The following is a 9,739-nucleotide window of genomic DNA, read 5'->3' as shown; positions in this document are numbered from 1 at the left end:
GAGGATGATTCGCATCAGACAGATTATTTTTTTAAATGCACGGCATCAATCTCAAATCATTTGGATAGCATGGTACTGGATCCTAACGACTCGGTCACGCTTGAGTTGATCTCTACTTAAATTCGATCGTAGCTAGATTTGGCAATATCCTATGTCAATGGGCGTGCGCAATTGGATGCAATCTCTTACCTCTAAATTGGTAATGTATAAAAAATTATTGATTTAAAAGCATTCTAATCCATGAATCAAGTAATTAGTTTAACTAACATGAAGTAATTTGACAACATGATTCATGCTAGAAGTCTCCTATATCATGTGTTTTTTGGTATAGTAAATTGCATCTGTTGTGAAAATAAAGGATCTCGAACTTAGTCCCACATCGGCTAGGTAGCGGAAAGGTCTGTGCCTTAAATGGATGGGAGAATCCTTTCCCTTGCAAGGCACTCTTTGTGGGGCAAAATCGTGAGGGGGGAAAGAGACTATGAAACCTCTTCCCAAAGCGAACAATACCTTGCGAGGGACGCAGCCATTCTTCTGCCTACGAGCATTAAATCTAGATTTGACTAGATCTGAGTGGAAATCAATTTAAATATATCCACATTTGTTTTTTCTCTCTCATATAAGTATATATATATGGATAGGATGATTCGCTTGTCACAAGGTGATTAGAAATCCTGAGAGGAAGGGAAGCTGGACATTTGCCAAAAGTAGTAATTAGGTCAATCTCTCTAAATATTTTGTTGGTTAACTCCTTTGCCGAGGAGAAGTTTCATGTTCCGAGTTTGAATGAGGACATTCACATCATATTTCTAAAAAAAAAAAAAAAAATCTAAATAGCAAGCAAGTCAAATACAAGCTGCTTACAAACTTTTTGTTAGGTATTCCATTCAGTTCATTGAGAAATCTAGCCCACTGCTGTCTTCATATTGGGATATTAGTTGTTTGGTCGGATGCATGGGCACCACTAGTTCCTTTCCCTTGTCCTACTCATTACCAAAGGCACCTCGGATTGTCCCTTCTGGCTTTGACTCAACCATTAGTAGATAGGTTTCAAGATCTCATCTATGATTTTATTTATAATTTTCCTTTTAGTCTTTCTATGTCCAAGGATATCTTTCACATGAACTTCATATTTTCATTATCATGCAACCTTTAAAGAGAGAGGAAAAAGGAGAGAGACTCCTCATGCCTTATAATTAGCCAATTGCAAGTGGTTGGAAATACATCGCTCGGTCCTCATACCAAGGACCACCACTTATTAAGCAGAGGCTTGTGAAAGCACCCAGCTCACTATATAGCTTTAAACCTTAAAATTAACAGCTTATCATTGAATCAAAACAAGTTTCAAATCTGACTTAGTATGAAGCTACTCATAACAATTCATCACCTCACTCATTTCACGCAATCTCATAACCCTGTCTTCATTTTAGCATATTAGTTGTTTGATCGATAAACCTGGACATAAGGGCCCCAAAATACACTTCCATTATTTCTTATTAGAATTTTAACACATAACACGTCAATTTAGAATAGTCTCGGACATAAGTTGCAACTAAGTTGTTGTCATATACACATGATTGTTTAAAATATACGTAAAACAAGAATTTTAACATCCATGAGAATTAAGTCTGAAAAATATACCGCCATAGAATTGCATAGCAACTTTACTTGGTATAACCTACAGGGTAATTAGGTTTTACCACAAGCTTGAAGAGTACCAAACATTAGGTCAAGCTTACCAAGAGGACTTGAGTTGCTTCTTGGCACCAGCTCCTTAATGGAATTGCCTCAAACATATATATATATATATATATATATATATATATATATATATATATATATATATATATATATATATATATATATATATATATATATATATATTTGTAACATTCATCGTACTCGCAATCATTTCATCAGATAAAATTCCATCCACTTGATAAAATACCCCACATCTGGTATCATATTAAAATATCATTGTCGTTTGATCGATCAACTTGGATGTATTGGGGCCAGTATGGTCTCATGCCATGTCGTGCTGCACCCGTCCAAGTGGTTGGATGCCTGCCTAATGATCGAATTCTCTTAGCTATAAGACATGGTTAAGTACATAAATGAGTTGAATACAAGCAAGCTAGCCGTTGCTCAAGCTGCCGAATAATAACATAAGAAGCCGACCGCCGGCATCGATGGCGGGACCGTTTTGGTTGGCTGCACATATATATACTTTTCTGAACCAAAAGATTACATTTCTCTGAGTCTAATATTTGGATTCGTCCGATATTTTACTGCAACCCATCCATCTTCAGAGAATCAGAAGAGAAGAAAAAGAAGAATGAGTGGAAAGAGGAGCAGAAAGAAGGCACCACAAGGCATCTGTTGCTGTTTCTTGTGGTTCTCAGCATTGATGAGGGGATTAAATGCGAGGAAATTAACACGCACAGGGGTCGGCACTCACCAAAAATCTGGTGCATGCATTCACACTGAATGCACTTTGTTCCACAAGTATTTAATGGTTTGCAGATCCATAGAGATAGGTTCAATGGTCCATCTTCCTATCTGTGACCCATGCTGTTCATTGATGGTGAATGGAATGAACCTTACTTGGATTGTGTGCATGCTGTGCTGGATCGTGTGGATGGAAGATTGAGATCATGGCCTGATATTAAAATGGGGGAGTGCAAGTCCAAAACTAAAGTAGGTCTCTTATCTACCTAGGGCTCTCGGAGCTTGAAAACTAACATTTGAGGCGTGTGCCGGCATATATTTAATTCTATATATATTTATGTCGGAAATATATTAGGTACTTACGAAGAACTAAGAGAAATTCAAAAAATATCTTTCGGCTAATCTTTTTGAATTGAGGTCATCATGGGCTGTGACAAATGGTATCAAAATAGACCCGGTCCATGATTCATGTGGATTAGGAAACACTGCAACATCTACTCATTAAGGCTAATCATAGGCTAGTCGTGATGTTGGTGATTAGATTTGAATGAATTTTGACTCTTATTCCGATGAAAACGTTGGAGCTTAAACGAAAGAAATATGTGAGGATTCGTGCATATATTTAATTCTATATCAATTATTTATTATTATTTTTTTTAAGAAATGTACTATCATGCTGAGAACAAACTATCGCCAAACTCATGGATCACAGTTTGATTCATAAAATTTGACCATATGTCACTAATAGAATGATGTAAAGTACAGTGATGCAATGCATGTGATAAACAAAGGAACGTTTGATGGAGGACTAGGATACTGTCCCATCATCGGTTACTTGATTTACTGAATTCAAGAAAATATTTGATGGATAAATTAATCTCATATACCAGAAAATTTTGGACTTAAATTTCCCAATTCAAGTGAATTTATAAATAAATTTCGACTTCCATCGGATAACCGATATATCTGTCAGAAACATTATTAGAGAGCTAAAGGAATGTATTGAGAAAAGAACACAGCATCGGATAACCGATATACCTGTCAGAAACATTAGTAGAGAGCTAAAGGAATGTATTGAGAAAAGAACACAGCGACCTCGTCAAGGTAGTTAATGACTGCATCCGTTCCGTCTTAAATTATTCAATCATGTTTATCTTTTTCTAAAACAAGATATAGAAGGCATGACGATCTATCATTCAGTTGACATAGAACCAGATCCAAATTGCCAGAGAGTGGCAAAGGGATGCTCTCAGGAGTATGTCCATAGAGAATGGATGGATAATGTTTAGTTTGCTGCAAGAATAAGCAAGCACAGCTGCTCCTGATCCTATGCAAGTTATACAAGACTGCTAGAGGTAGCTGAGGAACAAAATTTTGACACAAGGGACCAAAACTTACTGCACATTTTAAAGTACAGTAAGACTATGAAGATTCATGTGGAAGTGTATTTAGTTCTACATCGGTTATTCATCAGAAAGATTTTTGATACTTATATACGACTAAGCAACCTAAAAAATATCTTCCGGCCAATATTTTGGATGAGATCCTGTTTTGTTACAAAGACAAAAAACTAATTCTCAGTTCTCACAAATTTCTTAGAAAAAGAACTATAATTGGTGCTGGAAATGGGCTTGGGCTGGTTCGAAGCCCATCGGGCCAGGCCGAGCTATGGGCTAAGCCTAAAAAAATCAAGACTGGTTCGAGTTTAATTACAGAGCCAATTTATTTTTCGGACCGAGCTCGGGTATATTATTGGCACGGCCCGGGCCCGAGCCTAAATGAGGCCCAATTGAGCCCGAATACAGGCCCGAGTTCTTGAACAAGGCGGTGAAGCCGGTCTTGGTCTTGGACGAGGACAACAGTGGTGAGATTTCATTCCACCGGAGCTTTGTTGTGGGGTTCTCCTCCTCAACCCGCGGGACCTTGTCCCGCACGACGACGGCACGCCTCCTCTGCCGCTTGTCGATAGCACACCACCTTCTATGTTGAGATCGTGGAGTTGGTCGAGCTCCTCCATCCACCACTGGAACTCCCCCAACCCCAGCTTGGAAGTACGCTTAGAGGGGCACCAGGTAGGGGTGGCGGAGGCAACCGAGCTCCTCCACCCGCGCTAGAGCTCCTCCACCCCCGGTCAGGCCAAGTCTTTGAGCTGCTTCACCGTCACAATGAACTGGGATTCCATCACGGCCTTGTATGTGCTCCCCAGCATCTTTGTCGACGCCTTCAGCAGCTCCTCCAAGCTATACATCTCCCCGACTCCCCCACAAAACGCCATCTTTCCAGGACCTTCCCCTTCCCACGGAACCCCCAACCCATTTGAGCTCGCGCCGGACTCGAGCATGTTCTCTTCCCATTGGGCTGGCCCAATTGGGCTCGAGCCAAGCTTGAGCTGCTGAGCATGAGTTTTCCTTTTGTTTTTTTTGGGCCTAAGTCCAGCCGAAGCCAAAAAAAATTTGGGCCGGGCTCGGGCAGAGTTCGGGCTGGAAGTGGGCCGGGCCACTAACTATACTGCCGGACAATATAGGACGTATCATCGATAACGGTCACATCAATCCTTTACTGATTGATGTCCAATTAAAACCTTCTTGTATTTTTCAGAAAAACAACCACAGTAACACAATATAAGAAGAAAATATGGCAGTGGGGAAGCAATGCCTAAAGAATCGGACACGTTACTGGCTTACAGCTCACAAGATTCCTCATTCAGCTACAAGAAATAAGTAGAATGATTGAAAAACATAAAGAACTAAGATAACTATCAATATCTGCCAAAGACAATATTGCTCGACCAAAAAATATGGAGTACAGTCTTGACACAATTATAGTCCCTCAGAAGATTAACAATAAAGCCGGGGGAAAACTGAACAAACTGACAGACAACAATGGACAAGAATTAGCATTGTCTGCATACTAACTCGAAGACACATGAAGAAAGAGCAAAGAGAAGATCTCAAGGTGTGGCCTAGTGGTTAAAATGGACTTATATATGATGGATGACATTCAAAGACTCTTTAATTTAGTACAGGAAATATGAGAGGCTTATTTATGCATGGAAATGTAGTACAGTACATTTTACAGTAACGGTACTAAAGCCCTTCTGCCTCCTAACTCCCACACTCCAACACACACTTTATGAGAGAGAGAGAGAGAGAGAGAGAGAGCCCCTGCAGCCAAGTGAGTCGCATGGACATTAAGTTTTTACATTTAAAACATCCAAATGTGGCATACTTTATGGCTCTAGATGTCCCATGTAGGGATCGAATAAGCACATATGTTTCACTGAAGGGGCGATAATTTCTTTCAGATGAAGATGGATCAAGCATGGAAAAAAAAAACAAAGGAGTTGAGCAGGCACTTTTAGTTTCAGTAGCCTGAACACCATCTTTCCGATAATAAGAAATTACACAGGTTTCTCTTGAGGACTCAAGCTTGCTTCTCATCATCAAGCACTCTCGTTGCTTTAATTAGAAATGCATACTCACAATGTATGAAACGGCCACCCTCAGAAAATGCCCACTGCTCATGTTTGTCTTCAGAATGACCGACCGCGAACAAGTGGAGCATGTCCTAGCTCTCACTTTTGCCATCAGTTAGCACCTTCTCCTACCCTGAAGAACAAAAAGCAAACAGAAGAAGCACTACATTACAAGCTTGAGGTGATATCTAAAATCAAAGTGGACTAGGAGAATAACAATCGTTTTACGGAATAATGTTAATAAGAAAACAATCTGAAAAGTAAAAACTCTCATCAATAAGTGCTGACTGCAGGAAAAAGGGAGAAGGAAATATATGGAAAGGTGAAAGAAAATCGAGAAACAGGTAAATTGTTATTTTTCAGAATGAAAGCAAGGATTTGGCAGACTCAGAAAATCAAATAAGACATCATAATGAAGCCTCATAAATATTCTTGAAATGAGTCTATCTATTCAAAGTTGGGCATATGGGAGATATATATGCATCCCAACTTGCATTCGGATATAAAAATAGTGTATAAAGGCCAAAGAGTGAGTCCATATCATAATGGAGATCAACCATTTAACGGACTGATATTTTTTTGACCTCGCAGGTGATTGCCTAAAGACATTGCCTGAGGAAGAGATGCCACATAGATTAAATCATGGGAAGACGTCTCCCTTCTCTCTTCCCTTTTTCTCCTTTGTTGTTAATTCCCCTGGAGGGAACAAGCATGATAGATTACATTATTATGTGCTGGGTGACCTTCTTTCCTCTCTCCCCCATCTTCTTTTCTTCCTTTACTCATCATCTGTTTTTATTTCCCTGGAGGGACCTAGTATGCTTAGACTGCATGATCATCTGACATTGTTTGAGACAGTGCTAACATGGGTATGGGGTCCAAAATTGCAGCATGTTGTTTACATGTATCCATCTTAGCTAAATACTTGAAAGAACCTACAAGGGAGCATTGAAGAAAATTGATATTATATAATTATTTCGATCTCTTCCTAAAACCAGGTCAAGTTGGAAAAATATTCGCAATTTATCATTTTACTTAATCAACAGTTATTAGTTAAAAAATAAAGAAAAATAAACCAAAAAATACCTTTGAAAACAGTAAAGGGATCTGAAGGGAATGAAAACTTGGGAAACCTTATGAGTCATGAAAAGATGCTGTAACTAGCATGCACTGAAGGATAGCAAAGCCATGGAGATACGTTATCATATGGAGAATACCTGTGAATGGCCTCATAGTCACCTTGGTTTCTAGGCTCACCAAACTCATCATAGTCCATAGTGGTGAAAGGTAAACCGCCATGGCGCCATCCATCATTGTGTTGCAGATATTAAGAAATGGACCTGCATCAAGTCACAACCAAAGAGAGGCTAGTTGTAACTCATCACAATACCATCATACATGTCACAGGCTATGCATTTTTCCATGTAAATAATGATCTCTATGCAAAAGGAAAGAAACATTTTAGAAATATTTTTAAAAAAAGAATGATCCAACAAAAATTAAGTCACTATAGTGGCTTTGCTGTTTTCTGAAAAAGAAGGTATATATATTTATTAAAATGAACTTTCGAGTATGCCACAAACATTATGAAAATTCCAAAGACGAGAATTGGTAATATTTCATAGATTTTAAAATCCTATTATTCTCCATCAACCTTTTTCATTTACCTTCAGTCTTAGCAAGAAAATTGCTACAAATGAAATTTATTTTAAAAATCCCGGTTTTTTTTCTTTGTTTTACCAATAGGAATATGGTCAACATTTTCAAAGTACATATTCTTCCAAAAAATTAAAGAAGCCATGGTTTTATTTACTCATTCTGCCGCCTGAACAAAGAAATAGGATGGTCAGAAGATGCAACATAAATCCTAGTGCAAAGAACCACCATTAATTTCTTATTTTCTTCCACCATCTTCTCTAGAAAAATAAATCAAACACTGTCACCGTTGACTTAATATAAATCATTTCAGTTTGCCATATCTTCTCTTCTTGTGTGCATATCTCATGTCTCCTCTCCAGTGTCACTGCAAGAATACCACAGAAAGACGCAGCTGATCGTAGAATTAAAGAATCTTAGGAAATGCATGAGCTCACTGTCTTTTGAACGAATGGATATGATTGTGGACTAAAACAACAATTACCTTCAAATTGGCAGCACAAAACAAGTCAGGCTTACATATTGATAGCTGCACCAAACACAAGGCCAATGGCACCAAGCCGATTTTTATAAACAGAACCTTCATTGACAAGGTCCACGCCACCTGCAGCAAAATCATTAGTCGGGTTTAACCTGCATTATCTGGTGCCAGCCTGATGTCAAGAAAATCTCCTCCACCTCTATGATAAAATGATAGTATACATTGTATTGGCAATAATAGCACTTGAAATTAAATTGGGTTTATATATTTTGACACCATCTCATCATGCATTGTATTTAGCAGATCAAAATTTGAGACTTTATCTATATCAGCTAATAGTTAAAAGGAACAGGACATAATCAACTAGCACTCCAAGAAGTTCAGTGTATAAATGGTAGATAAAATACAGAACATTGAAGCAGCACAAGTCAAAGAGGTTTCCAAGGACCAGATGTTGAAGAATGCCAGGAATACAGTGTACGTACATACATCCATACATACATATGCAGACATATAGATACGTATGCATGGCGGGTCAGTAGTCAGTAGAAGAGGAATACAAATTAGGAAGCAAAAAGGAGAGATACGAGAGAGAAGGTGGAAGTATCCGAAAAATGGTCCCACATCGAAAGGAAGAGCAAGAGTAGGAAAAAGAGTCGGCAATACAATAGTATAGAAGAGGGTTAATTGGCTATGCAAGCCATGCCCATCTTTCAGGGCCATTCTTTGATAGGTAAATTTTGCGGAAATGTTGGTCAATTTTTTCATAAGTAGGTAAGTTATTTTTTCATGGACAGTATTTATTCATAAAATAGAGTAAAAGTCTTACCCATTTAAAAGATGGGTAAGCCATTTTTCCGCAAGCCAAAAAATAAAATAATCTTTTTATTTCATTCCTAAAATACCCCTAACCCTATAATAAAAGTATAATACAATAATATAATAATCTAATAATATAATATAATATAACATATTAATTATTGTTATATATAATAATATTTATATAATATAGGATATTATGAAAAATACAGATGGAACTTTGCAACTTATCCGAAAAAGTAGCAATGTAAAAAAAATATAAATAACAGATTCCGAAACTATTTTTCAATACATAAAAGTATATAAGTAAATTGATTTTTTTAAAATATTGTCTGAAAAATAATTTTATCTAAAAAAAATACTTATTTTTGGATAAGTTTTTTACCCTCCAAAAAAACAGACCAATGGGTGCAGTACGTATCGCTATCGAGACGTTGAGCCGACATAATTTGTGAGAGTTGTACATGATTGGCTCGCTCAGCTCACCAACCTGCTCAAGAGTTATATAATGTTGTTAATTAAAGGTCATGCCAACCTACTGTAGAACCTTCCAAGCGTCAATTGCAAATGGGCCAACCAACATGAGTCGAGGTAAGATTTTCAGCGAGCGAGCAGAGTGATTTCTATTCATTTGGAGTTCATCTTTCCACGCCTATATGAGGCAGAGGAACATCAGGCACAACCAAGCCTCGTCTTTTGTGAGGTGAATCATATCTCAAGGCCCCCTACCTGCAATGCCTTATTTTGGCAGAAGCTGCATGCTTCGAAAGGCTACACAGTGCCATGGATGGGAATGCAAAAGAATGTGGTGTGACTTAAAAGTGCAGCGTGTCAAGGCCACCTAAAAAGCACCGAGGAGG

At 38.1% G+C, this 9,739-nt stretch overlaps 1 long non-coding RNA gene across 1 annotated transcript; it reads right to left on the bottom strand.

Moving 5' to 3' along the window:
- Nucleotides 1–5,634: 5,634 nt before the first annotated feature.
- LOC113463662 lies at nt 5,635–8,995 on the bottom strand. The gene is made up of 3 exons (XR_003388337.2): nt 8,064–8,995; nt 7,141–7,946; nt 5,635–6,056 (listed from the first exon to the last, which is right to left on the bottom strand). It is a non-coding gene; the product is annotated as an uncharacterized LOC113463662 (long non-coding RNA).
- Between the last annotated feature and the right edge of the window lie 744 nt (nt 8,996–9,739).

This window comes from Phoenix dactylifera, chromosome 7 (genome assembly GCF_009389715.1).
Source record: "Phoenix dactylifera cultivar Barhee BC4 chromosome 7, palm_55x_up_171113_PBpolish2nd_filt_p, whole genome shotgun sequence".
In the NCBI taxonomy this organism is placed as follows: domain Eukaryota; kingdom Viridiplantae; phylum Streptophyta; class Magnoliopsida; order Arecales; family Arecaceae; genus Phoenix; species Phoenix dactylifera.
The sequence above is the reverse complement of the archived record's forward strand: the minus strand, read 5'-3'. Positions and strand labels throughout refer to the sequence as shown.